The sequence below is a fragment of the Sturnus vulgaris genome, chromosome 14 (assembly GCF_052056855.1).
Source record: "Sturnus vulgaris isolate bStuVul1 chromosome 14, bStuVul1.hap1, whole genome shotgun sequence".
Lineage (NCBI taxonomy): Eukaryota > Metazoa > Chordata > Aves > Passeriformes > Sturnidae > Sturnus > Sturnus vulgaris.
The window spans coordinates 16,044,111-16,071,083 of NC_142256.1; the positions used below are offsets into that span (position 1 = coordinate 16,044,111).

The following is a 26,973-nucleotide window of genomic DNA, read 5'->3' on the forward strand; positions in this document are numbered from 1 at the left end:
TATCATTTACTGTTCCAGCAAGGCTATTTTCCCTAGTCAGGCCATGAAATAATGTGAGATCAGCAAAATAGCCCACCAGAATAACCGGTGTTATGTGGACTGAAGTGGCTTTGTTGTTTATTTTTTGCCCTTTTCAGAAAAACACCAAACAAACAAATGTTATGTGGACTGAGGGATTTTTTCAGAAACAAATCCAGAGAGGTTTCTGAGAGAACACAAAACGACACTTTTGGTAGAGGTGACATTTAGCTGCTAGATTCCAGTCTTTCTTCCAAAGTACATGGGAAATAATTTCACAGATGTACTTATTTAACACAGACCAAGTTGTAGTATTTCCTGGACTCAGAAGATGATAAAAATATTTTAATTAAATACTCCTAGAATGGGAACACGCAAGTACAGTGAATATCCAGCCAAGAGAATGTCAAGCAGAATGATTTATATCCATCAAAGCTATCGGGGACTGGAAACAGGACTTTTAAGTGAAAGGTTCTCACACCCCCTCAACTGTGGGCACAGTACATGTGTACTGCCTGTTTTCGTTCTCTGCTCTAGCATCTGTAGCCACTTCCTTTACACTCTAGAGAGGAGTGAGTGTGGATTTTTTCCTGGTTGTGCCATCCCCGTGTCACTGGACAGAGCTGTGTGTCCATGCATGAGGCCAGTCTGTGTTTGCAGTGCCGCTGGCTCCGAGAGCTCTGCAAGGGCCAAGGCTCCTATGTGCCTTGCCCTGCTCACAGTGCCCAAGGGCTGCACACACCTACAGCAGGTGCAGCCACAATGAGGGTGTTTTCATACACCACATGCCACTCAATCAAAGCACTGATATTAAGAACTGTAATTAGCAATTTCTGTCACATAGTGGTGTGATATTTTTAGCGTATTGAACATAAGTAGTTGGAATACCTTTAGGAACTGCTGCACAGAGCTGTTCCATGTGAGCAAAAATTACATCTAAATGAACAAATACCAAAAATGGAGATATATATTGCACCAGATGTGCCCAATACTCATACCTGATAATGACCTTGCTGAGAGAAACACACAGTTAAGAGACAACATAAAACAGGAGAGCTGCATTTGAAATTACAGGGTGACAAGGCTGTAACACCACAACATTTACACTACATATAAATCAGCTTCTCAGATGGCACTTACTTGTAAAGTGTCAGTCAGTCAAACCACTCTCCTCAAACTATCAGAGTTTTTCAGAATCATTTCCTTGTACATTTGGACACTCCTGTTCTCACCTAAAGAGCTTCTCAGTCAAACAAAAAGCAAAAGGCACTTGCTGACTTCCAAATGGAAAACCTGTAGAAGCAAACCACATATTTGTGTTTTGCTGTGATCAACTATTTCATTCTCCTTGGACAAGAAACTCTGGAAAAACAATTTCACAAAACTGTAGGTGAAAGTATTTTTTACATTTACAAATAGGACCATATCTGTAAAAATGTATATGTTTGAGCTTAGGAGGAGTCTCCAAGCCATTTTCATATTTGGTTTAAGCATTATAGTACAAATATCCTTAAAGTAGACCCCTTTAGCAGACAGTATTTACCAAATTTGATTGTGCTATCTGGAGTTTATTCCTGAGTTTCAGATTAACTCCATTTCCATGACTAGTTTTATCACATTGTTCTGATAATTTAACTTATATTTTTAATACTCATTCAGTTCTCCAGTCTCCAGAGTACTTGATGTTAATAGTGAATCCTATCCTGAGGATTGTCAGTGAAAACAAAAGACACCATGAGAGAACCCTGATGAGTGATGGCATCTCCTGTGGCTCAGAGAGCTGAATTAATTTGTCCACATTGACAAAGGGAGTTCATTAGACAAGCTCTGCTGAATCATGATGGGGAAATCTAAGAGGTTGCTGCCCTTGTCTGTTCGACTGACTCCACCCTATAATTGATGGCAATATGAGTTAATACACCCCATATGAGTTCTTCCCTCCTGCAAAGCTGCAGGATTAGCTAAGGAGCAGAGGATGTGGCCTCCCTACTCACCCTCAGGTTAATAGGCAGAGCTCACCTGCCACAATGGTTTCCACTGCCAGGAGTTGTCCTTTTCCTAACACCCTGTTCAGCTCACCCCATTGTTGTATTGCACTGTTTGTTTCATAAGTTGCACTGTTCATGGTTGGTATGGTATCTTCCGTTCTCCCCCATCAGTCTGTGACATGGTCGAATCCTTCTTTTCACCCCTCCCCATCAGCGGCATTTCATTGATCGCGGGTCTGTTCCTCCCCTCCGCTTTCCCCACCATCTTCTCTCTCGCTCTCTTTCTCCTCTCACCATGTGGGTGCTATAATAAACTGTGGACCATCTTTCCCACAGGAGAAAAGAGCCTCTTTTAGTCTTTTACCTTCGTCCTTGACAGAGTATTTTCCGTCCCCTGTAGTCCAGAGCTAGCTGAGAGGACCCAGGGAGAAGAGGAATCCCGTCAACTGGCGTCCAGTGCTAGGCCTTCCCGTGGGGCTTTCCACAAGGTCAGAGACCCCGCGCAGCAGCTAGGACTCCACGAGTAGATTATGTGAGCCCTTGGACTATGAGTTACCTTGCAGGCAATAGGCTGCTTTTTGTGCAGCAGCGCCTATGAGGACGAGACCAGCAGCCTGCCTTCAGCCCAAAGGTAGATTGGCCTTGGACAAAGGACTTACCTTGCAGCACTTCCAGCCAGCTGAAGAGGGAGGTGAGTACCCCTCGTGAGTATTAGTGGGGACCCCAAAATAGCCCCCAGTTGCAGCGGGAGTATGTTCCCGCCGAGGAGACAGGGGCACCACCTGGCCTGAGCCACGTGGCAAAAGTGGAACGCAAGTGGGCAGCCGGTGCCAGCGAGGGCTGCGGCCAGCACGGAGCGTGTACGATGGTTCAGCGCTGAGAGCTGCGAGCAGCGGCGCGGTGCCACAAGCAGCAATGAGCCGTGGTATAGCAGCGTAAATCTGGCGAAGGGGCTGGCGGAGCCGCGGCAGCGCGTGGGCGATCTGGCACGCAGAGCGGCGCAGGCAGCCCAGCAGTGGCAAAGGCTGCAGCCAACGTGGAGCAGCGCACGTGCAGCGGTTCGGCGCCAGGAGCTGCAGTGGTGGCAAGCAGTGCCAGTATTGTGAGCTGCAGCGGCAGCACGGCATTACTGGTGGCAGTTTAAAAGCCGTGCGACATGTTGGTGCAGTCTCTCCTCCTACCACAGCGTCACGCATGGAGGAGAAGATGCCAAACCCGTCCCCAGCCTAGCTATAGACTATTTTTAATGCTTTCAGTTTCAGTTTGCGTCTTTCTGCAAGATAAGGTAGATTTAATTGTGCCAATTATTTTTAACATCAAGACAGGCATTCAACTTTCTGCACACAAAAGAGTATATGTTCCCAAGTTCAGGATATCTTAAGTTGTGGGAATGTTACAATTTCTAGGAAACAGTTAAAGTGGTTTATGTGCTGGTTATCTCTTCATTTCCCTCACTTTACCCTGCAAAATATAGATTCTGTCTGTTCCTGAGACAAAATTAGAAACTTATTAACTCTCAAAGTAGAGCACGAAAACAAAACAGTATCCAGATTTTTTCCTTTGTTCATTTTAATTCAAAAAGAATTGATAAAAAGGGAAATAAAGGGAAAGCCACAACAAACACCCCCAGTTTTCCCTAACCCTCCTCCCATGCTCCCAGACCCCTGAGCTGGACGAGATGCGTGGGGCACACCAAGAAATGTAGGAAACCTGGAACAGCCGCTGTATCCCTGGCCCCCTGCCTCCCTCCCAGCACCCTGACTCTGGCAGTTGTGTGCATCATGACAGAGTACCTTCCTGGCGCCCCTCTACCCCAGTTCCTGCACCTCGACTTCAGCGTAAAGATAACCCCCCCATCCACATGTCAGCGACCTCATGGCGGGGGTCCAAGATGGCGCTGGCCACGTGGCTGATCCTCCATCTTACCTTTCTTCTTCCCACAATCCCTTTCAGCCACATGTCCCCGCCTCCAACCCTTTCCAATCCCACAATCTCTTCCTTCCCTTGGACACCCCTTCCTCCGTGTTCCCACCCTGCATGATGTCATCCTGCAACCCTGCCCCCATGTGTTGCAATCCTAGTTCCCACGGTTACTCCTCCTTCCCCAGAAACTCCACCCCCTCTCCTGTTACTGTTTCCCAGGCTCCCCCTCCCAGTCCTGGTGGGGAGGTGAGGAGCCCACCTCCTGTGTCTCCCTTGCAGGGGGGAGTAGTCTCCCTCCCAGTCCTGGTGCAGGGTGGGGTGGGCCGCCTCTGAGTCCTGATCTGGGGGAGGGGGGTGTGGGTCCTTTCCAATTCCTGGTGGGGGGGCAATGGGCCTGCCTCCTGGCTCTCATGACGGGGGGGTGGGCCACCTCTCAGTTGCCACGGAGGCAGTGGGTGCAGTGCTCCACCTCCTGCTTCCCATGGGGAGGGGGGTGGGGGGGGCAGCAGGGCACCTCCATTTTCCCACGGGGTGGGGGCCAGGGCCGCCTCCCACTCCCCACACGGGGGGAGGTGGGGGGGAAACCCCAGGAGAGTGGACCCTGAGGTGGGGGGACCTTGGGGAGAGGGACCCTGGAGATCAAAATCAGGAAGAGAGCACCATACCCTCAGCCGCTCCTGTCATATATGCTGCTAGGAGAAATGCAACTAAAAGTTATCAACCTTTCTCCTACCAAAACAAAAAATAACTTTTTAAAACCCAAAGGAAGTTTGGCCGAGATAGTGGGATCTTTAAGGGAATGCTGAAAGTTACCCTAACATCCCATGAATTAGTCCTGGCCGACCTCCGAGATCTCTTCTGGTGTCTCCTCACCCCCTCAGAGTTCAATCTGTTGGAAAGCACTTGGAAGAGATATCTGAAAGGACTTCTAATGGAACTTAAGCAAAACACCCAGGGTGCAACAGATGCAGACAGGAATGGCATCACCTTTGAACATCTGAGCAGCAAAGAGGAGTGGGCTAACCCTGAGGACCAAGATTGGGTGTTAGCCAAATTCATTTTAGATAAAATCTGCAAAGCTGCAAAAAAGGTTTTTAGCCAGTTGCCCACAGTAGAAGTTAAGGGAAGTTATGTTAATATTAAACAATATCCATCAGAGAAATTTTTACAGTTTGTTAATTGTCTTTGTGCACAAGTGGAAAGGCAAGTGGAAGACCCAGTGGCACAGGCAGAATTACTTAAGGAGATGCCTCAGAGGAATACCAACGAAGCCTGTCACAGGGTTATCCTAGGAATGTCTCTCGATCCTCCACCTACAATAGCACAGATGATAGAAGCATGTGCCAAGAAAGGAGAACTTTTCAGTGCACCAGAGAAAAGGCTAAGACTGGCAAACCCAAAAACTGCAGCAGCTGTAACACCAGAAGTAAAGACACAACAGATGTCACCTGAGCGGCTTCCACATATCATTTGTTTCCAGTGTAGGAAGCCAGAACACTTCACCAGAGACTGTCCCCAAAGCCAACAGCAGAAAAAGAAACACCAAAAAGAAGAAGCAAGCAACAAACAAAAAAACTAAGACCAGAGCACAGACCCGCCTCGCACCATGCTATAAATACAGTGGGTTCCACAGTGGGAAAAGCCTCTCTCGTAACAACAAAGGGGGAGGAAGGGAAGCAGGATATGGGTCAGCAGAAAAATAAAAATGAAAACTGTAGTAACAAAGTTTGGCAGCCTCACAGGTGTTTTGGGGTCGTGACTACCAAAGCCTTTCTTTTCAAGTCTACCGGTTGGACAATCATTGCAGTGGGCTTGCCGGACAACTCACAGGATGTGATGATAAACCATACAGGACTGGACAGCAGTGAGTATTTTATTAATGGGGACACTGCGCACACGCCCCTGGAGATTGAGGTAGCTCCCATGACAATGAAGGGAGACATAACTCACCTCATTCTTCTGGAGCACTGCCCTCAGCCACCCTTCTATTTGGCCAAGGGGCAAATCCTTGCCCAGGCCATTCCTGTTCCAGTGGAGGTCCCAGTAGATGAAAAAGCACCTGAAGTCTACTGGGCAGAAGTGGTTGGCAAGGACAAACCCTCTATGGCATGCAACCTAACCCGTGGAACAGATCATATACACGTGGAAGGGTTGCTTGACACTGGGGCAGATGTGACAGTCATACCTGAGAGGGTGTGGCCATCAATGGGAATCGCAACCTGTGGCTGGCAACATCCAAGGTGTCTGAGGGGTCAGATTGGCAAAGATCTCCAAAACCATCGTACAAATTGAGGGGCTGGAAGGAAGATTGGCCAGTGTTCATCTGTTTGTCACTGACAACAAGTGCCCCCTGTGGGGGAGAGACACCATGTCCCAGTGGGGGGGCAAATTAGTTATCCCTAAGACTCCCCAGGATTTTTAGAGGTGGCCACTGTGGAGCGCCCTACACACAAGTTAACATGGATGGATGAGGTGAATCCCTTTTTCCTCTCTGATTGCCCAGCAAGCTCTGGACCAGAGAGGGGTTGGAAATCCTGATAGACAAAGGCAATAAACCAAAGAAAGCTGTTTTCTCCCGTGGGAAGGTGATCCACAGTTTATTCTGTCGCGTACATGGCGAAATGAGAAAGAGAGAGAAGGAAGATGGCGGGTGGTTTTAAACTCAGGGAAAAGGGCGGGGAGGAACAGACTCATGACCAATGAGACACCAATGACGGGGAGGGGCTAAGGAAGGACTGAACCACCTTCACAAGCTCTGGGGGATACAGAGCAAGCCATTTTCTCAGTGCAATACATAAATATAACAGTGCAATATAAAACCATGAACAGTGCAACTTAGGAAAAAAACAGTGCAATACAACAGCTGGATGACACTCCAGATTGGGTAGGTCAGTGGCCACTAAGTAAAGAAAAGCTTAAGGCACTTGAGGAGCTTGTGGAGCAGCAGTTGGCCAAAGGCCACATAGAAGAGACAACCAGCCCTTGGAATTTCCAGGTATGTGTGATTAAGAAGCCAGGGAAGGATAAGTGGTGGCTCCTCCATGACCTCCGGGAAACAAAGAAATTGAGGACATGGGGTCACTCCAACTTGGGATGCCTTCCCCAGCGATACTTCCCTAAAATTGGCAATTGGCTGTCCTGGACATCCAGGACTGTTTCTTTCAAATTCCCCTACACCCAGAGGATGCCCCACGGTTTGCCTTCTTGGTTCCTACCATCAATTGAGAAGCCCCAATGAAGCACTACCACTGGAAAGTATTGCCACAAGGCATGAAATGTAGGCCTGCCATCTGCCAGTGGTACGTGGCCTCATTGCTGTCCCTGGTGCTTGCCCAAAAAAGGGAGGCCATCATCCTCCACTACATGGATGATGTGCCTGTGTGTGCCCCTGATGACTCTATACTCCAACACTGGACCTAGTGGTTAAAGTTTTAACCTCTGCTGGATTCCAACTGCAGAAAGACGAAGTCCAAAGGATGCCACCTTGGAAGTACCTGGGCTTGGAGATCACTGCGCGGACCATTGCCCCGCAGAAATTGGAAATCGTTAGTGATCCCAAAACCCTAGCAGATCTCCATTCCCTGTGTGGGTCTTTGAACTGGGTCAGGCCCTGGTAAGGCCTCACCAATGAGGATCTAGGCCCCCTCCTCAATTTATTGAAGGGGGAGAGAGAACTGTTTTCTCCCAGGGTACTGATCCCAGAGGCAAAAGCCGCAATGCAAAAGGCACAAATGGCTTTGACTGAGAGACAGGCTCATCATTATCAGCCAGAGCTGCCTTTCAAATTCATTGTCCTGGAAAAGCTGCCACACTTGCATGGTTTGTTATTCCAGTAGATTGAAGGGCAGAAAGATCCACTCTTAATCATTGAGTGGGTTTTCCTCTCCCATCAACGATCCAAGACTATCACCAAGCCACAAGAGCTGATGGCTCAGCTGGTTTGGAAAGCCAGGATAAGATTGCATGAGCTGGCTGGTTGTGACTTTGTGTGTATTCACCTCCCAGTCAAACTTCCTGAGGAGGGAAGGAACTTTCCTGAGAGGTTGACCAAAGAGATGTTTAAGCACCTGCTCTAGAGCAATGCCAACCTCCAGTTATCTCTGGACTGTTGCCCCAGGATTTTCGTGCATTCTGATATTCTGATGATTACACTTTTCTTCAACAGTTCTTACACTCTCTTCTGATAAACAGAACATTGTTTGCATTCTTCTTGGAGGAAGAAAGAATGGATGGACACTGGAACAAGCCAATTGGAGTCAGAGATTCTTCCAGCATAGGCCTGTCATGTAAATAAAGTGCTCTTTTCCTGTTCACCTGACCTGGTGTGAGATGCGTGTCTGTCTCCCTCCTTATGTGGGTGCGTCACAAGGCCCACACTGGACAGCTACAGTGGACAAATATCAGTCCATGCCCTGCCTCACAAATTGTTTAATCAGGAATTCCACCTCATTCATCGTGAGAAAAGGAGCTATAGGCCGCTCAAAGCTCTCACAGTGTTCACTGACACGTCCTGGGCAGTCCACAAATCATTGATAACTTGGAGAAATCCCGAGACTCAGCATTGGGAAGCCGATGTTGAGTTTGTGGAGGGGTTGCCCCAGGTTGCCAAACTTGTCACAGTCATGAGAGCCTTTGAGAAGTTCTCAGACTCAATTAATTTGGTAACCGTCTCAGCCTACGTGGTGGGGGTCATGTCCAGGGCAGAGCAGGCAGTTCTCAAAGACATTGAGAATGAGCATCTCTTCAGGTTGCTCTCAAAACTAATTTATTTAGTTTCACATCGAGAGCATCCGTTCTATTATGATGCATGTGAGGTCATATACTGATTTGCCAGGCAAAATCGCAGAAGAGAATTGTAAAGCAGACTCCCTTTTCACCCCAGCAAAAAAGGCACGCCTCCCAGACATCTTCCAACAAGCAAAGCTGAGTCACCAGCAATACCATCAGAATATGCCAGGTGTGATCCTCCAGATCCAACTAACACGGAGTCAGGCCCAGGCCACTGTGGCTACTTGTCCCAGGTGCCAGCTCCAAAACATGCCATCACTAGGTGTTGGGGTTAACCCTTGAGGCCTTGGGAGCTGAGAAGTGTGGCAGGCAGACATTACACACGTTCCCAGTTTAGGTTGCCTTAAGTATGTACATGTAAGCATTGACACATACTCAGGTGCGGTCTATGCCTCTGCCCACACAGGAGAAAGGGCTGTGCATGCCAAACACCAGCTAGTGCAAGCCTTTTCAGTACTGGGGTTCCCTAGGGAAATTAAGATAGATAATGGCCCAGCGTATACATCCAAAGAATTCCTAGAGTTTGTCCAGCAGTGGGGAGTGGAACATAAAACTGGCATCCCCTACTCCCCCATAGGCCAAGGTGTGATTGAGCATGCCCACCAGACGCTCAAGCAAGCCCTTGCTAGATGGAGCAATTCAACAGTGTGGGTGTTGCCGCAACAAAAACTCTGCAAAGCCATGTTTACTATTAATTTTCTACATTGTTCATTTGAAAATATGAGTCCTCTGGTGGTAGCTCACTTTAACAGCAGTGATCAGTTTAAGTTGTCCCAGGGTCCACCTGTCCTAATTAAGGACCCAGAAACTTGGGAGACCAAGGGCCCTTATGAACTTGTTACCCGGGTGTCACGGGAGGCCGTGGGTTGGTAGTAGAGTGCTGCGACCTTCCAGAGAAACGTCCTTGGAGGACAACTCTGGGGCACTGGCACGTCCTCTGGCTCGCTCCCAGGCGGTGAGTGATTTAGCTCTTTTGTGAGCGCTCCACTTCGGCTGACACAGGAGAGAAAAGATGGGAGCTGCATGTGGGGTTCCAAGGCGAGATTTATTCCTCTTCCTCAAAGCGTCCGGGGATGACTGGCTCACAGGGTAGGAGTGAGCAGGGCAGATACAGGATAGCCAGAGGGGCAGGGTGGAGCAACAGCGAATGGTTTGTGGGCTTAGGGGCGATACAAAAGGGGAAGGGCCAATGGGGTACAACAAATAAACATGTAACAGAAAAGTATGCCAGGAGCAAAACTGTAGTTCAGATAACAAGGAGGGAGTGCCTAAGGGCATAACCTCCAGGGGAGAGAGGCAGACTCTTTTGCTGAGAGGCTTTCAGCTTCCCCTTTCTTTATTTATTAAAAAAAGCTTTTCCGACAGCCTCTTTTAAAACAACATATATGACAAGAAAAGCAACACCACAAAAACAGCAACAAAAATCAAAAAAATGCTTTTAACTAAGGAAAGCCCCCATCCCTTGAGTCCCAACTGTCCAAGAAAATTATTAAATCCATCGATGAATTTTCCACACAGTTGCAATGATGACAACGAGGTAGGTGGTCTCCATTGTTGGGTTGGGATTGAGTTTGAGGTAGATGTTGCCAGCAGGATCACTTTACGCATCAGGGATGCTCAATCTACTGCTAGCAGAAGCAGCATTACGGCGGAAAATTTTAAACTGAGCTTAAAGTCAATTTCAGCTAAAATTAAAACTGGAAATGAGATAAGTAGGGTTGGAGAAGGGAACTTGGGGAGGAAGGAGAAACAGGAGGGTAAGTACAGAGGTAAGTAGGGCTTACCAGGTTGATTAGAGTTTATTTGGGGATCATGGGGGATGAGGTAGTTGTGGCTAGGTTGTGCCTAGCCTACGGTTACATAGTTATGTCTAGTTTTGTATCTTTTGCCTGGGATCTTGTGATGGGGCGATTTGGTTGCTCCTGGTTTGTTGCTTTGCGGAGTCTTCTCCTCCAAGCAGCCCACTTTTGGTCTTGTAGTCCTGCTTTGTTACACCAAACCGCCATCTGAGAGGGCAGGCTTGGCTCAAAGCAATGTGCTTGTTGTGATGATAGGGCTTCCTGGACTTTCTTGATGGACTTTCGGGCTTTGGACAATGGTCTTGAATGGTCACTCTTTCAGGACAGTCTTTTAGAAAGTGTCCAGGTTTGCCGCAGTAAAAACATTTTTTGTTGCTCTTTCACAGTAATGACCGCAAATGCTCCAGCTACCCCATTGGCAATTCCTTTTGCCACCGTCTGTGCCACAGAGTTGTCAGTTGGAGTATGTTTGGCACAGGCTTCCACCATCTGCTCGACGGTGGGGTCAGAGTCAATTGACAGAGACCGCAGGATTGCCTTGCAGTCTGGATTTGCATTTGCTAGTGCAATTTTATTTAGAACCTCTTTTGCCCCTCCGGGCTTTCAGTTTGTTTTTCAAGAGTGACTTTCAGTCTGTCAACAAATTCTATAAATGACTCATTTGCCCCTTGCTTGATGGTAGCAAAGTTCTGGGTGGAAAGGGATTTGTCAAGGGTAAGCAGCAATGCTGTTTTTGCGGCATTAGTAATGTCCAGTAAAATTGTTTCTGGCAATAACTGAGCCTGATCATTTGCCTTCTGGAAGGTCTCCTCTCCAGCCAATTGTTCCACAGTAAAATTTTGTTTATTGGGATCTTTTGAATAGGTATTGGACAGGGTGATTAGATGTTTTTTCCACTGTCTGTCCCACAACATGCATTTTGCAGGTGTTAATAGGCAGTGCATGATGTTTTTAATGTCATGTGGAACTAAGGTGTGAGGCGAGAAGGTTGCTTCCAGGAGATTCTTAAAATAAAATGAGCTCCGCCCATGCTCTTTTGCCACTCCACATAAGTCTTTCATCTCTCCATATGAGAGAGGCTCATAGGGCATATGGTATGGCCCTCTTTCCCCTTTTGCGAATGACTGGGAATGCAGTGATCTTATCTGCCAACTCCCAGTCTCTCTCCCAGCCTCCCTTTGGGTCTTTGCCCAGTGGTCCTCAACCTCAGGTGGTGAGTTGGAGTCTGAGGCCTCGCTGCTCTCATCCTCTGAAGAGGACACCCTTTTGACTACGGTGACACCCTTTTGGCTACGGTGACACCCTTTTGGCTGGACTGGAGCTGCCAGACTGTGGGTGGCAGTGGAAACCAAGATGGCTTCCTTCCGGTCTCCATCAGAGCCATTTCCGGTCCTGGTGTCATGGGACCTGGAAGTGAGACGGGCCATGGGGGAGGGATTAACCGAGGGGGTGTGGGTGGTGTCTGCATCAGGGAGGGGTTTCCCGGTGGAGGGGGAGGGTCCCAACGTGGTTACACCCAAGAATGACGCAGGGAAGTGGGAGGAGCAGGGCACGATGGGGCCACGGGAAAGCAGCCATTTTGAGGTGGTAGGGCAGGAAAACTGGGGTATGAGGGAGGCAAAATGGTGGGGCCGGCTGCATTGCTGGTGCCATTTTGTGAAACAGAGGATGAAATTGGGTACAGGGGCATAGATAGGAGGTTGGGGGAGAAATCCAGAGCGACATGGCCAGTGCTGCCCTGGCAGGGGAAGAGAAATGATCGGGAGGTGTAAGGGAGTTGGAAGCAGCCCTGTGCATCATTACTACAACCACCTGCTGATCGTCCCTATGACAGGAAAAGGGGTTTGGGAGTGTAGAGGGAGGAAAGAGGAGAAGGGGTTTTTAACAAGGGACCCCAAGTGCCTGATTTATGAGACAAAGGGAACAACTTCACAACTGAAAGCCCAAAAAGAACCCAAATGACTAGATTAGGAAAACGTTTGAAAATCCAAAGGAAAAAATCTTTTAAGTTCCCCTTTTGATAACTTAAGAAAAAGGGTGCTCACAACTTGGTAATAAACATCTCTTTGAGGAGGGCTGAGCTTAAGGCGGCTTAACCGATTGCCCATCCTCAAAACTCCTATTTCCCTCACAGCAGTAAAAGGAAAACAGAAAAGAAAAAGCCCCAATGTCACCAACTCACGATTCTTTGGGCTACACGACACCCGCTGGACTAACAGAAATGCGGTGGGGGGGTCATCCAGCTGTCAACCAGTCTTCTGGGATGTTCCGATGAAGGTCCTGGTCTTCACCCCGTGGATGGCACTCACATAAAATGTGAGACACCTTCCTTGGGGAGCTGCTACCCGAGAGCGGCTTAATTCCTGCAGCCGAGGCTGCAGGAGACGCTTCTCCAAGAACCGCTCTGAGGAAGGTCCCTGTTCAGGTGCCAACTGTCACGGTGGGCCCTCAGGCAGTGGTAGAGTGCCACAACCTTCCAGAGAAGTGTCCTTGGAGGACAACTCTGGGGCACTGGCACGTCCTCTGGCTCGCTCCCGGGCGGTGAGTGATTTAGCTCTTTTGTGAGCGCTCCACTTCGGCTGACACAGGAGAGAAAAGATGGGAGCCGCATGTGGGATTCCAAGGGGAGATTTATTCCTCTTCCTCGAAGGGTCCAGGGATGACTGGCTCACAGGGTAGGAGTGAGCAGGGCAGATATAGGATAGCCAGAGGGGCAGGGTGGAGCAACAGCGAATGGTCTGGGCGCTTAGGGTCGGTACAAAAGGGGAAGGGCCAATGGGGTACAACAAATTAACACGTAACAGAAAAGTATGCCGGGAGCAGAACTATAGTTCAGATAACAAGGAGGGAGTGCCTAAGGGCATAACCTCCAGGGGAGAGAGGCAGACTCTTTTGCTGAGAGGCTTTCAACCTCCACACCTGGAGGCGTGGCTATGCGTGCGAATCCACCCCACATTTTGGATACGCCAAAGTGGGTAAAACCCTTTGTCCCCAAAAATCCAGCTCCAGCAGAAGAGGATGAAAAGCAAGTAGCATTCGCTTCAAAAAGAAGATGCCACCAGAAAGAGGAGAAAAAACCTTCCTGAGATCTGGGTACATTTTGGCAGAAACACTGACTTTTGATATGCTTATAGAAATGTTTGCTTTTCTTTTTAGAAAAACCCTACCTCCCACCCAGCCTCATGATAAGCCTTTTACAAATTGTCATCCTGTTCACGCTGAGCAGTCTGACAGCTGCATGGATCGTCCCTCGCCACACCAAAACATCTGGGTGACCCTGGCACAGACACTCCAACAAGAAAATATGTGCTTGTCCACTGCAGCAGCAAAAGACCCTATGTCTATCTGCCTGGTAGGATTTCCATTGCAAGCTGGGGAATATCCAGCCAGCTTGAACACACCTATGCCTAACTCAGGTCCTGAGTCATACAACCTCTGACATCTGCATTGTCGGTGAGCTGTAATGATTAAGAACCCCATAGAAGAAGGGTTAGCAAATTTGCCCAAAGAAGCTCAGGAACCCCAAGAATTGGAGCTGTTGGGTTCCTCCCCAGCACCATACTGCATTCACTTTACATTTGCCCCACTATCTCGAACTAAAGCTTTTCACAACATACTGCAATATCGAGAAGAGTTCACTGCCAAAAAGTGGTGTGATATTCTGAGCCATGTTACAGCAGACAATCCTTACCATTCATATCCCAAAACCTTCCCTAAAGGTCCTCTCCTGATTTGCAGAGATTGGGCATGGACAGGAATCCCTTCTCGGCTGTTAGGAGGGCCATATATCATTGGGTGGTTGTCCTTGTTAGCACCCAACCAAACCTTATTTGGTGAATAGATTTGTAAAAACAATTTGGCCAACAAAATACAAAAGAGGAGTGCTGACAATTTGGACGCAAATTGTGATGCTGAAATTTTTCATTGGGCCAAGTCAAAAAGAATTGCTGTGTCCATATTCTTTACATGGGTCATAACAGCCAAAGCCCTAGGTGAATTGGGCCACCTAGAGTGCTGGGTGGTCAAACAGGAAAATTTAACATCCACTGCCATCAGTTCCCTCCTGGAAGATGAGGAAATTACCAGGCAGGCCACACTCCAAAATCATGCAGCCATAGACTTCCTTTTGCTGTTGCATGGATACAAATGCCAGGAATTTGAAGGACTTTGCTGCCTGAACCTGACCTCAAAGGCTCCCAGTATCCACAAACCCTCAGAGAAAGGAAAAGCATGATTGAACAAGTAAAGCAAGAATCCGAAGACTGGTTCAGTGGACTGTTCAAAGGCTAGGGACTCTCAGGGTGGTGGATTTCCATAGTTAAAACAATTTTGTCGTTTATTGTTATTCTTTTTCCTAATACTGTTAAGCGTTCAGAGTTCTACGGTGCTTGATTTTTGAAGCCATTAACAGTATAATCCACACTACCTCAGAAGTCAACCACATAGAGATGACAGACCAAAAGCAGCCTAAGTGGCCCGCAAATCATAAGTAGTGGACAAATTCATATTCTGAATCAGAATAATTCCGATGCCTTTAACTTTATTTATCAAAAAAGGGGGAGATGTTGTATTGCACTGTTTGTTTCGTAAGTTGCATTGTTCATGGTTGTTATGGTATCTTCTGTTCTCCCCCATTGGTCTGTGACATAGTCAAATCCTCCCTTAGCCCCTCCCTGTTGGTGGCATCCCATTGATCGTGGGTCTATTCCTCCCTTCCCCATTCCCCTAGTTTAAAAATGCCCACCCATCTTCTCTCTCTCTCTTTCTCCTCACACCATGTGGACGCTGCAAGAAACTGTGGATCATCTTTCCCATGGGAGAAAAAAGCCTCCTTTAGACTTTTACCTTTGTCCTTGATGGAATATTCTCCATCCCTCGTGGTCCAGAGCTAGAGAAGAGGAATGCCGTCACCCCATGTCTTGAACATAGTCTTATTCTTGCAATATTAATAGACAACTCAGAACAGAATGTTTTCCATTATTCTAGATAATAATTTGTTGCATTATTATATATATGAAGAATCTAGGATACAAACACTACCGAGCAACTAAAGCAACTAAGAACAAATCTTTGCACACCTTTAAATACCCTTTCTGCATGGCCTCAGGGTAGTAAGAAGGGTAAAATGGCAGGCTGCAGATAAGATCGTAGCCTTGCATAGGGTACATATCCATTCGTAAGAAGAAAAGTTCAACAAACTCTATGCCAAAACAAAGCAGAAACTTAATAATATTCCCCACATTTTGTTTAATTTAATCACAAAATAAGCAAATGCAATATTAAAGATTTAGAAACAGAAGACACAAACCTGTCACAGTCTGGTAACAAGACATTTTACTCATGGTGAAGAGCAGCTTCCTATTATGATATCCACATTAATACTGTTATTTATAATCACAAGGATAACGTAACCAACTTTTATATTAGTCTGAAATCAAAGGGCACTTCCCCATTCAGTGAGAGATATTTCAAGAGTGAAAAATACAGTAGACACACCTCTGAAAGTGAAGTCCAATTAGCTTAAATGAACAGCGAGACAAGCCCATCCCTCTGCAATGTTCTCCGTGTTAGATGAGATAAGAGAGCCATTGCAGCTGCTGCAGTTGTCCCTTCCCCTGCTTTTAAATCCCTGTTTTACAGGGAGTGCATAATCCATCACAACCCATTCAGCAGATTAGCTGTGACCAGGTTTGAAGCAATTCACACCACACAACCAACCAGTCCAGATCCAGCTCCCTGCCCTTCTTGACTGTGCCCACAGCACCAAGAGCAGATTCCTGGCACGTCTTCAGTTCCCTACAGCAAGGGCAACTCCTTGCATTGATTATTCAACAACACAAGAGAAACCATCTCCTTTCCTGAGGTCATTCTGTTTTAAAGCACAGCAGTGGGTTGCCTATTTCTCTGGGGTCAGCCACTGCCTGACTGAGAAGAGACACTGTAGTGTTGATCTAAAACTCTGAGCAGGAAAACATGGACATGGGCATCAGTCTTACATTTTACTTGGGATATCAGCTTTTCCTCACTCATTCTTCCTAACTGTGGTTGATGTTCCCCAAAGAGGTCCCTTGTGAGACCCTCTGCACGTGGCTGAGATGTTGTCTCCACAAGGCTGTCCTTGACAAAACCTCCACCTTCAGCAGTGCACCCACTTTGTACCAACCAGACCAGTTGCACTAAACAAACCACCTTTACAAACTGCCTGCACCCCCCAGCTGGGTCATTTGTATTTATGCCTTGCACATGATCCTCATCTCATTACCTGCCTGCACCTACACAGGCTCTCACCCTCTTTGGGGCTGACCACCACAATTCCAGTTGGATAAAATCACATTTTGGGGAAACATGAGCCTACTGCTTCTTATTTTCTTTATACATAAAGGGAAAAAAGCCTAAAACTATGCTTTACCCAGAAAAAAAAAAAACAAACAACAAGACACAACAAAAATTTAGTGAGGGGGAGAATGAATGAGAAAGAAGGTCTTTAAGCCAGTGGCATTAAGGGAACTCCAACAAAGCATCCTAGTCTTCAGGACTGGGAGACCTTGAAGGCTCATTAAAGATGTAGCAATATGGAAAGCCCACCATAATAAAATAAACAGAGTTCTTTCCGTTTGGTACAGTGGTCTTGAATGAGGCCTCTGGAAGTTAGGCTCACACCCAAAGCTAAACAGACCATCATGTGCACTGTCTCCCACCAAGTACTCTGAGTAACCTCTATTAAGTAATACTCCTTTTATAACAAGCTGACAGCAAAGGTGCTGACACTACTTGCTGAGTATTTTTTTTGCTAAAATCAATCTCTTAACAGTGACCACAATAAGCGAGTTAGGTTTTTTTTATAAAATTCATACTTAAAATAGCCATGAATCTTCTTAATGTGTCATTTGACATTTGTTATTACTTGGCTGTGGACTGGCTTTGAGTATTTTATGAAATATTTATGGCAGAAGGGGATATGGGATTCATAAGAGCAAGACACATACAATATGTGGAACATTAGTGACAATTACCACAAGGGTAAAATTAGTATAATCAGACATCACTTTCTTATGAAAAAATACAGACTTGATTGATGGCAGGCAGATATTTCTTCCATTTTAAGACTGCAGTTTTTTAGGACTGATTTGCATAGTTTTCTTCTCTTTTGCAAGATTAAATAAAATTCTGTCTAAATTTGAACTTCGGCTAATTAACTCATGGTAAACAGAGAAATGTCCTGTTCTCTTTTAAGAAATTTTTCGCAAATTCCCTTTTCATCCCTAATAATTTGTCAAAAGGAGAGACTAGTAATTATGTGCATCACATCAAGCTAATGTGCAAACAGATTGCAAGCAGGTGAAAGTGAAATTTATGGAAAAAGACATTTCTGCTGTTGTGTTTGTTGGAATGTGGAATGAATTCAAAATCTGTAATTAAAAATTATTGTAAAAGTTCCATGATTAAAAAATATTCTCCAGTGATAATGCCAGATCACATTTTAGGAAAAGAAACACTGAGTCACTGCAGTGTCTCCAAAGCAAGGTATATTTGGACTTCCCAAAGGATATTCTGCATTGGCTGTCAATGTGTAAAATGGTAAAATACCATGTCCCAACTGTGTACCACAAGATACCCTATGCTGTGGGGGCACATTGCCCAGGGCCAGCAGCTCAGACTCTGTAAGCCAAACTCACCTTGGAAGAAATGTTTAAGCAGTCACTTGATGAAAAGATTTCTCAGGCTGGATGGAAATTCACCTGCTTTTATTTGTGCAGGGCTTGAGATAACATGCACACTTCCAGGAGATTATGCTTCTAGATTTATATCCACTGCTAGAGCAGAGGCAGGGAAAATAAGTCAAAATCTGCTGCTGTATGTGTTGCTGCACCATCCATTGAAGTCATATATTCAATGTAAAGCTGGAGTTTGCCTTGCATAGCAAATCTGTAGTTACTACTGATGCAACAAGACTTTCAAGGTATAGCTGGGGCTGAAGGCCACTAAACACCTTCCTTTCAAAGAAGTGTGGGTTGGACTCCCTCAAATTACTCACATTTTCAGCTGTGCCCCTTTTAATTGGGCTTAAGAAAGCAACACAGTCAGAAGAAATCTAGTCTATAATTAGCTTACCCTAATTAATAAATGAAAATAAAAGGCTTGCTATTAGTTTGACCTGGGATTAGTATTCCCATCGAGGTTTACACTGTTCCTTTCCTTGCTAATACACTTTTCCCTGCAGGAAGATTAGCATCCATAGGATCATATTTATTTATGTGCGAGTATTTATTTATATGTATCAAATATTTATTCCTTCTTTAAATAATAAGAGTCAAAGCCATTTAATACCAATTTTCCCTTGCCCACTAAAACAGTGTTTCTCATGCAAGTACTTGTACCACTGTGATTGTGTTCACTTGAAATCTCTAGAGGTTAGGTGCTTTAACACCTCCCGGGATTATGGCATAAAAACAGAAATGTATTCTGCATAATAACACCCCATCTTAATGCATTTTGTTGCTTTTATCTAGGAGCAGACCTAAACAGCTCTCTCTCAGGAAAAAAACCAACTAGATCTCTAAGCAGATAATGCAATTCTTTTGGAAGCCGGAAGTTCTTTTCCAAGTGCATACATACAATTCCATTAGCATTTAGAGGAACATGAAATAAGGAGAGATCTCTGAGCCTGTTTCATTGGCTGTTGTGAATATCCTGGCTGCAAAAATGTTAATGTTTTTATGTATTACCTCCATCTGCTTCAATCCTGTGAAACTTGGGTGTGCTATTTATAAATATGAATATCTTTGAGTTAGTATATGTTTTGCCTGTTCTGTAGGCACTATTAATTTTCTTGCAGAAAGCACATCTGTCACTGCTTTCATTAGCAAAGGGTCCTTTTTACGTTCTTTTTAAATTCTAATACTGATTTTTTTTTCCCCTAGCACTTCTGTTTTGCATAACCACTCAACATATTTAAACCCTTTAAAATGGGGTTGGTAGTGGAAGTGCTGGCACACCCTGAGCTACATTGTCATGAGCCCTGATGCTGTGCTAAATGGATTGAGCCACACTGACACCTCCCACTTCAGGACTGAAGTCCCAAACACCTTGAAATACTATTTCAGCAACACAGTTATGTGGTGTTATACTGCTTGGATTCAAAATAAATTCTATGAAATTCAAAGAAGCTGTGGGAATGGATAACCACAGCTGAGGTGCTGGAAATGCCTCACAAATCAATCATCCCAGGTGTGAACAGAATTTCCAGGTTGGTTTCCTACATATTTTATTTTCATGGGTTTCTTTGAAGTTGAAATCTCTTTTTATTTGCAACATCCTTGCTCCGAGTCTTTTTTATTTTCTAAATATTCACTCATTCCCCATAATCCCTTTATTCTGTTCTATTTTCCAGCCATACCTCCCCTGATACGCATTTCAAAAGCCTATTGTGCTCAGGCCCATCTGGATGCACTGTTACACGTGCAGGTTTTTTTCCACTTACCTCCCACGGGAAGTGGTGAATCCGAAGTTCCTCTGGATCCTGCTTAACCAGCCCTTGGGACAGAAATATGCTGGTGGAAGTGGAAGTTACATTGGGCTTGGAGCTGCTCTCAGGCCATGCCCACACCTGTCCTGCAGTATCTCAATATTCATATCACCCATAGAAGTGTTCACCTGAGCACGTAGAGCAAATTCACTGATTACTGCAATGTCACACATAAACTCAACATAAAACATCTTTATGTGCCTATTCCTTTGGGAAAAAACCACATTTCTGCAGTCCCCATGACAGTGTAATAGTCTAGTATTTCTAGTGTAATTATATTGCCTTTAACAGTCACTATATCAGGATGCCTTTTTTATGGAAGATATACAGACAACATCCTACACACTTTCTCAGGCCTTTGTTGAAGTACAAAAAAATTGCAATTCAATGAGTGCTTGGAGGCATTCTGGCTTCACTAATATTCATATTTTAGAACAAACAAATGTGGATTTTTGGATTACAGCCAAGTGAAATATCACATCAGCCTGTTTCCTTTTGAAACATCAGATTTCCTTTTGAATGATTAAATATTGTACCAAAATTACTTTGCTGCTACTATTCAGGGAGAAAACATGATAAGAAAATGCAGAAAAAATATATGTATCAGTGGGCTATGCAGCCGATTGCAATGGAGGCACCCTTGCTTTTCAGTCCATTCCTTTCCCTGCTGCAAGGAACTCCTAAAATCTTGGTGGGAGGACAGGCAGAGTACCTGTTCATGAGGTCACAGGGCAGGGAAAAGGTGTTCCAGAGCCATGATTCTGATGGGGACTGGCTGAGACCCTCCCCTGCATCGTGCTGGACCCATGCCCAAGCCTCCCCTCTGGTTTTGCTGCTTGAGCAGCCCTACACCTGCACTTGGATCCAGGCAGGCTGGGGTATCCTGAGCCCAAAATACCAAGTGGAACTGTGTGGCTTTTCCAAAAAGCTACCTAGAAAAGCCCCTTCTCCACTGCTCACCTATAAAAGCCTGCTGTGGAAGCGAGGGGGTTAAAAAGTAAGACCATTTGCAGCTCTATTTTGCTTTTGAAATGCTAGATTTCTGAGATACTCATTAAAAGATGAATTCAGACAGTGTCCTTGAGACAGTTAATGAGATATGCTAATTTCAAATAAATAGGTTTGGTATGAATTCTTGATAAGAAAACATCTGCTTGGATCTATTGCTCACTTCAAGGGAGGTAACTGGGTCTGAAGACAGCAAGATACGATAAGGAATATGTAGCCATCTTGAAGGAAACAGTTTAAAAGAACTGATTGTATTTCAGGTTAGCCCTGGAAGACATTTATTTCTTCTGTCTGACTTCTTTTATGTACAGAGACTGAGAGGCAGGCTCAGGGCCAAGAAGGCACTAAATGAATTAAGGGGAGCTTACTTGGCCATCAAAGCCACCAGGGCAAAAAGCAGTTCTAAGGCACTCCATGTTCCCCAAACAGCTTTGTCGTGTGGCAAAGAGAACAGATTTTGCCTGAAAGTCACCAAAGGAACTGACTCTAACCATCCCTCTCAATAACTGCACAGCATGTCACCCTGATTGCCACCTGTGTGACAGAGTGTGGGTGGCTGCCAGTGTGCTCCTCTGGGTGAGCCAGCAGCAAGGGCATTTTACCTCCCCTGACCTTGGCAGTGAAGCAGAATGACTTTACAATACTAGGGTTTGTGTCCTGGGTGTGCTGTAGATTTTATTATTGGGTTGGAGGATTTTTGACTCAGTCACAGAGATGTGTTGTCTCATTTTATATAGTCATCCTTGCACAATCCCTGCCTTAGAAGCAGCAGCTTGGATAACACCTTGTAGCAGTCACAGAGCAGCAAAAGGTGGCAGGAAAAATCCTACTGCTCCCAGTATCTTCTCAGCTCTCTTCTGAAAAGTAAGAATTGCCATCCCCAAGATGGTCACATTTTGTCTAACAGCACAGAAGTGAAGTGCTATGGAACAGGCAGTTCAGCTCTCTGGCTAGCAGTTATAATAAAGCTTATGTACTTATGCGGGGTTTGAGTTTCACAATCATATAATGGTGTAGTGTACATGTTACAAAATGTTATGCTGGAAGTTTCAGGGGTTCAATATTCAAAGATTATTTATACTGACCTTTCAAAATTTTCTGATTCAGATGTTTTCATTTTTAATTTAAGTCTATGCACCATACCTGTTACAGGGTATTACTGAACTTTTAATATATTACTGCCAGGCAGTGTCAAAATCTACTGGGTATTCAATCCCTTGTACTTGTAACATGAAATGAGGACTTTAATTCCCTTCTACCACACCATTCTTTTCCAGTTGCACCTGTGCAGCCTCTGGACGTGAGGGAATGTGGAGATACTGTCTGAGAAGTACTATTTGTACTCACCAGCCTGACTTGGGCTGAGGTTGTTCTCTGTGGTAACCTGAGATCAACATATGGCTGAAAGATCTTATTGCATTGTGACATTTCCTCACCTCTGTCTGCACCAGCTTTCGGGCTGTGGCAAAATGTCAATGAGCTGCACTTGCAGGTCTGAGTCCAACCTTTAGATTTTTCTAAAATACTGATGCCTCCAAAGTGGATCTCAGATGGCATTTGGAAAATATCACAGTTCCTGCCTATGTGCAAATGCCTGAATGCCAGATTTCTTGGATGATCAGAACATGCTTACATAGATTCCTATTCCTTGGTTTCATGTCTAATAATGGATTCCTAATTTCTGTTTCTGTCTGATAAAATCTAACTACTCAAGAAGGTAAACCAGATAATATGACATAAAATACCTGGTTTTCACCCGTCATTACTGTAACATTCACATTACATGAATATTTTTTTTCTCTAAAACATTTTGTTGAGGTAATTTTTTGGCAAAAAAAATTTATTATTATATAATCATAATAATATAATTTGCTACAATTATTGTCAGACACATAATTTCATCATTAAATGTCATGCCATGAAAGACATAATCTTTCCTTATCATACTTTTTCTCTCCTGCTCCTGACTTGCTTTGTTCAGTGTTGTGTACACATGCAGTCAGCATCATGCTGAGTCACTTAATAATTGAATCAGAGTTACTTTTATAGCCCAGGATTTTATGCTTGGGCTGGGAGATTACAGCTTCCAGTAACCTGAGTTTCAAATCTACTTTACTAATGTCTTTAACATGGAGTTTGATCCCTGAGTTTATTTGTGACAATAAAGAGAGAATTTTATAACAAATAGTATGCACTGATGGTGCTTGGTTAGTTGTAATTATTAAGTTAGTGCTGCTGCTGCAGAAGGTTACTGGACTTCATGAATAAATGATCTATACCTATACAGCAAGTTCTGTTACCCTGAATATTTTGTTCAAATGGTGTGAATGCTAGTACTCAATATATGAAATGCAAGGAGAAATGGTCCAAAATATTCTATACAATTAGTGTTTACCAAAACTGAGATGCTAATTCCAAACTCTTACATATGTATAATGTAAAATGGGAATATCTGAATATGTTACATTTGTCTAGAAGAAGGTTTGAAATCACGCCCAGATTTCATCTTACCTGGTATTAACCAAGCTTTCATTAAGCCATCTCCTTTTTATTTAAAAAACAGAGAGTCATATCTCTAGCTGATATAAAAGCTTCACTGTATTTTTTTACAGAGGTACAGAGACTATATTCTCAAGTCATCTAAGTTTGAACTTTGCTACCTAAAAGACAACATAAGTCAATTTATATTAAAACGGCTGAGTAATTCATGAAAGGAGGAAAATCTAGGCTGCATTATTCCTCACACTGGATAAATTGCTTTCTATGCCTTTAATAAGGTGGGCTAATGGCCAGTCATTAGCATGTTTATATGTTTAGCAAATAGCCTATTATATAATCTCAAGATTAATTTTGAGGAATATCCTTGTCATAATTCCCTTTGCAACAGCTTAATTCAAAGGTTCCCACTTGCACTTTTGTCTGGATTGCACGAGTGCTAATGAAGCACACACAAAGTCCTTGCTTTTCTGCTACTTGTACCTTGCTTAATCTCCTTTATGAACATGCTACTCACTCCTGTAAAACGTCTTAATGGAGTGTCTGTGCCGTGCTGGGAGCCAGCTGGGAGCTCTTCATGTGCCACTGTGGGGATAAAGGTGAGCACTGCCCGACTGGCAGCCCTCACTGGGCTTGCACCGCCCTGCTCTGGTGACTTGGACTTTGATTGTGATGGTTGGTAAATATTAATAGCATTGCTTATGTTGCCTGGAAGGAGATTAGAGCTTCATTGCTCATTCTACTGCACACAATAAGAGACAGAGCTGCCCTAGAAGGGGTGAGGCAGCAGAGGGGAAAGGGAGGGACAGGAACAGTGCCTGGCACATGGGGCTGCACACAGCCTGTGGGCCAGGGAAGAACAGGAGCCTGCTGTCCCAAGTTGTGTTATGTCCTCTCATCACCCGTTCACTCAGCCCCTTTCTGGACAGCCAGGGTTTCACCAACCAGTCTCGGGTGCCCTGCACCTGAATGTGCTGAACCCAGGAGCCAAACCAGAACTCCCCACGTTATTTCTGGGCAACAGCTCCGTTATCACTAAGCCTTGCAGATACCTGCAGTACGCCAGCATTTGGCAACTCCTGCTAGTGCCTGTAATGTCATAATAAACTGACATATTTATGTACATTTTATATCTTTTTGTGATGCATCTTGGGGATATGATTTTTCATTGTTGTCATAATCAGTCAGTCAGAGAACTGGTACCTTTCCACAGACAGAAATAATGCATTGACACTGCCTGACTGCAATATATTAAAATTTAAATCACCCTCTGGTCTGCTGTAGAAATCATATTAGCTGGTCCTAAACACTCAAAGAAAGGCAGAACAATAAAATTCAGAGAATGATAAATTACTGATATTCTTTCATATTTCATAAAGAAAAGATTTTATAATGGCCCAAAGTTTACTTACTAAATGTTTATAGATGCTAAGATAATTTTTTTTAAAAATCAGAATAATGTATTAAGTTAAGAAGATGTTTCTCTGACATTTGGCATCTTCACAGCCTGGGTAAAAACCAACTTGCAGTAACTATGAATTGCCATTCTATTTGGGGGCATGAACAGCTTAAATGAGAAAGCGTGTTAGAAGCCAACAAGCCAGAGCCACAAGTAGTAACTTGAGCTCCCCATGGCAAGCCCACCATGCTCTAAGGATCAAACTGTAACACCTTTGTTTCAGTAATTAAGTGTACAGTGGCAACAAAGGCTATTTTTGTTCCCATATTGAGCTCCTGCAATAGAAAGCTGCATGAGCTTTCAGGTTGAGATATACATGTGAATGAATTTGTATAATGGTCCAAGAGACATTTTGCAGATTTCTGTTCCTTTTTTAGATACTTTTTTATCTGAAAAAACATGTTATTCTAATCCAATTGCCTGGGTCCTTTCCATTCTGATAATTTCAATACCTGTGTATATAACATGAAACCAGTTCCTCATTGTTAACGTATCTGTTTAATTAGAGAAAATGGGGAATTTGTGGTGGTTTTATTATAGTTTATCTTCATGTTATGAAGATAAACTGTAATAAAATAAACATGCTATTTTTGGGATCAGTCTGAGTTTTGGCTATAGAGAATCAAAATGCATTTTAATGCTTGCATGACAGAGCAGCTGCTACTTTGCAACTCTACCTTTTACATGTGTCTGCCCTTCCCTCTACCCACCATGGCCAACAGTGTCTCTAGCCTATTAAAAAAGGAATCAAATCTGAGTTTGGCTGATGTTTTTTTGAAATATGTTTAAAAATAATCAATGCTGGCTTTAATTTTGGGAAATTACCAAACAACCTCTTGTAAGATTTCCAAGGTTGTGGGACAGCCCACACTAAAACTTTCTAACTACATTGAAGGAAAGACTGTTAGAACAGGTAATGTCCATTACACATCTTTTGTTTCCTTCTCTGAATTCTACTGGATTGTTTTTGATAGGAGAAAACCAAGGTTCATAATGAGGTCCACAGACCAACTGCTTTTGCAATGGGCAGGGTGGCACAACATGTCAGATTTTTTCTCTCCAGTTCAGCCAACATTTTTCCTCAGTCATACTGATGCTCTTTCACAAGCTCAGTGTATTTTCAAAGTATTTGCTGCAAATGCATCTCAGACATTTGCTTGCTATACTGAACTGCTTTATTAAAACCAAACTCAGCAAATCACTTTATTAAGTGCAAAATCATTAAGACACTCCATGGAGTTTCATGGGAGTGTCTTGATGCATATCCCCCTCTCGCACATGGTATGCATCTCAGGGTTAAGGGAAAATTGCAAAAAGCTGGCAGGACACCATCTGTGTTGGCATCCCTACTACAGTTTTTGAGTTTTGAGTTACAGTTTTGAGCTAACAAACTACAATACTGCAGCACGAAAAAAAATAAGTAAAGGATCATGGCTTGAACCCTGCCAGATGGAATACGAAGACAGCCCAGGAGAACTTGCCAAAAAATGTTTGTGTGCATGCATGTGTGTGCACAAACCCTTTATAAAATTAAGCAATCTCTTGAAATTTCTCCACTTTAAGAAGCTTCAAATCAAACGCACTTTCACTTGCCAACACCAAGAGAAAGTTGCCACCATTTATATTCATATACACATAAGTTTCATCCAGATGGTTTTACACACTGTTTCCTGTAATCTAATACATTTTTCTGCTTGTAAATTACAGAGAGATGATTCTGGTTTTGACAATTATATTCACACTTGTAACTGTCTGATAAGTGCATAGGTAAATGCTTTAAAGCCAACACATTAGCTTCAGATTTTCCACTTCTATTAATTATCTGTTCTTTGTAGTTGGTCACCTAGTCACAGGACATTATTCATATTTTAAATGTGTAAATAAAACTTTCTAGAATAGCAGAGTACGGAACAAAAAGCATGTCATCCTCCCAGAAATACATATTAATTTCTGAAAGACTAGGAAACT

At 44.2% G+C, this 26,973-nt stretch overlaps 1 long non-coding RNA gene and 1 pseudogene across 1 annotated transcript in view; both read left to right on the top strand.

Annotated features, from left to right (window-relative positions):
* Positions 1–1,585: 1,585 nt before the first annotated feature.
* Positions 1,586–26,973, top strand: part of LOC148222163 (uncharacterized) — a 36,503-nt gene continuing 11,115 nt past the window's right edge. The window contains exon 1 of the long non-coding RNA XR_015806925.1: positions 1,586–2,697. This is a non-coding gene — a long non-coding RNA (uncharacterized LOC148222163). The remainder of the gene's footprint in view (positions 2,698–26,973) is intronic.
* On the top strand, positions 11,942–14,908 carry LOC148222164 (uncharacterized; annotated as a pseudogene).